Here is a 328-nt window from a genome sequence, read left to right as displayed (position 1 = left end):
TTAATTTTTTTATCTAATACTAAATTTCACAAAAAAACACTTTAATAATATATTTTGACATTTGTATTTAGATGTCCATGTGTCTATAGGTTAATATATGTCATTTTGTAACACATGTCATTTTACAACACAGCCAACATGGCTATGCGATAATGTTCGCTATTTCCGGTTTTTGTTGAAAAATGGCGTTGTTCGACCTAACTTTCCTGCGTCATTTCGCGACTCTGATTAGGCCCGTTCTACAATACGTCGTATGTCGTTGTCGGATGTCGCTAAACGCTTGTCGTATGTTGGATGTCGGATGTGATTACGACTTGCTATTCTACAT

The sequence above is a fragment of the Wasmannia auropunctata genome, unplaced genomic scaffold, assembly GCF_000956235.1.
Source record: "Wasmannia auropunctata unplaced genomic scaffold, wasmannia.A_1.0 LD336097.1, whole genome shotgun sequence".
Lineage (NCBI taxonomy): Eukaryota > Metazoa > Arthropoda > Insecta > Hymenoptera > Formicidae > Wasmannia > Wasmannia auropunctata.
The sequence above is the reverse complement of the archived record's forward strand: the minus strand, read 5'-3'. Positions refer to the sequence as shown.